Source organism: Ctenocephalides felis, unplaced genomic scaffold, assembly GCF_003426905.1.
Source record: "Ctenocephalides felis isolate EL2017-DRISC unplaced genomic scaffold, ASM342690v1 CF-g0.4_SCAFFOLD_01886, whole genome shotgun sequence".
Taxonomy (NCBI): Eukaryota; Metazoa; Arthropoda; class Insecta; order Siphonaptera; family Pulicidae; genus Ctenocephalides; species Ctenocephalides felis.
In genome coordinates, this window is record NW_020538040.1 from 18372400 (window position 1) to 18374878 (window position 2479).

Below are 2479 nucleotides of genomic sequence, written 5' to 3' on the forward strand. Positions count from 1 at the left end.
AACACTTCGTTTACTACTAAAACAATTTTTTAAAAATATTTGACTTTTAGTTTCCAATATCTAATTAATTTGATTTTTAGTCAAAAGGAATTTTTATTTTTAACATCCCGCAGAGTAAGTTATAGTAATCGCAAACAAATCTAAAATGAATAATTATTTTTGTCAACGATTTTGAGAGCACGGATCAACCTATTTAAATGATTCAAGAAATATTCAATTCCTATTGACGTGGGACGTGCTGATCAGTTTTTGGCAAATGCATAACCAGCCGTTTCGGAAATACGGAGCAAAATATGACAATTCAGTGAGAAGTGGACTGATTGACAGGTTGACAGGAAGATAGGTAGGCAGGCAGGTAGACAAGTAGATAGGTATGCTGGTAGAAAGGTAAGCAGACAGGCAGGTGGACACGTAGATAGGTAGACTGGTAGAAAAATAGAAATGTAGGTGGATACTTAGACAGATTGGACAAGTGGAGAGGTGCACAATATATATAAATATTTAGACAAGTAGACAGATTGTGACAACAAATGTTATCTCAATAACATCGAAATTCTTTCGTTGGAATTGGAACTTATTGGTTGACCATTCTCTTTCTGATGACATTATATTCAATATGAGGCCAGTTGTAAATTAATACATAAATGTTTTTAATATTAATAACATTTTACCGTATGTATTTGGTGGTGGCATTGGTACTGGACTTGTAGCCTAAAATACAACAAAAAATTCTTCATCACATTTGACAAACAGAGTAATTCAATTGTATTAATTAATTAAATACTTACCGAAACTAACAGTAAACAAATTGCTAAAGTAGCAATAAATATAGTGTTTTTAATTTCCATTTTCCAAAAATTTTTCCACAAAAAGTTACTAACTTTGAAAATTGAACAAAATATGTGTTTGATAGAAGTTGTAATACTCTTCTCTTTTATATACAGATGATCTAGACTTTTTTGAAAATAATTTTTCCCTAATATTGGAATGAAAGAGAATATTTTTCCTCTATTCTTGTATAAGATACACGTGCGAAATTAAATTTACATTAAACTTACATTTAGAATTATTATCGTTCAATGATTCGGCTTTGATGATTCCAGCAACTTGCAAATATAAAAAGGTCGATTTTTTTTGCATAAAAAGATTTGTTGTGCTAATGATTGATGTATGTTTTTTTATAAACGTGAAAATATCATTTTTATATACAAATATCATTTTATTATACAAATATTATTTTATTATATAAGTAACATTTTGTCTCTATATTTCTATATAAATTGGCTTATCGAAATGAAGTAAAACTGTTTGTAAATTAGTGTTGTGAAATGAAGACTGTTTTAATTTTGGCGACGTTTCTAACGTTTGCTCTGGCAAATGTATGTGTATTTTTTAATCAAATTAGAATAATTGTGCATTAACTAATTATATTTTTTATTTAAGAGCATGACCAGGGATATACCAGTTTATGATATTGGAGATACTGAATTTATTCCTCAACTTAGCCCGGGTATTTTTTTTAATTTCTTGTACAGTTTTATAGTTTTATAGTTACAGTTTTATAGTTTTTGTGATTATTAAAAATTTGAGCTTGTAATCTGTGGTCTCGGTTGTGATCCCAACTTCGGTCAGCACGGTATCAAGCTGTATAATATCAGATTTTTACATAGATCAAGTGCAAGTAGTTTTTCGGGGGTATTGCTGCAACATGCGCCCAAATCCATTATACAAGTATATTAGAACAAAAATTATTGTTAAAAATTTATGTTATTTCTTCTTGGTACAGTACTGGCCTTACAACTCCAAGGCTTCCAAATCAAACCGCAGTGCAACCTGATATCAAGCAGTAGCGATATCCATTTTTACTTAAAAATATTGTTCATAAAAATATGTTTTCAAGTGAAAATAGTTCAGACACTGCTAAGAAAAAGTTAAGTTACAAATTCTAAGTAGGGTTGCCTACTAATTGTCATCTGTAAAAATAAAAACTAAATCGCTATATGCTGATGTTGCAGGAATGCCCCCGTAAAACTATTTTCACTTGATATCATATTTGAGATTTAATATCTTAATGATCATCACTGATAATCGGATATCATACAGTTTGTTTATTACTTCTTGGTACAGTATTGGCCTTGCAACTCCAAGGCTTCCAAATCAAACCGCAGTGCAACTTGATATCAAGCAATAGCGATATCTATATTAAAAATATTGATCAAAAATATGTTTCCAAGTGAAAATAGTTCAGACCCAGCTACGAAGAAGTTAAGTCAAAAATTCTAAGTAGAATTGCCTACTAATTGTCATCTGTAAAAACAAAAACTAAATTGCTATGTGCCCATGTTGCAGCAATGCCCCCGAAAAACTATTTTCACTTGGTATTATATTTGAGATCTAAGATTTTAATAATCATCAGTGATAATCTGATATCATATAGCTTGATACTGACCTGGCCGAAATTGGGATCGAAACCGGGACT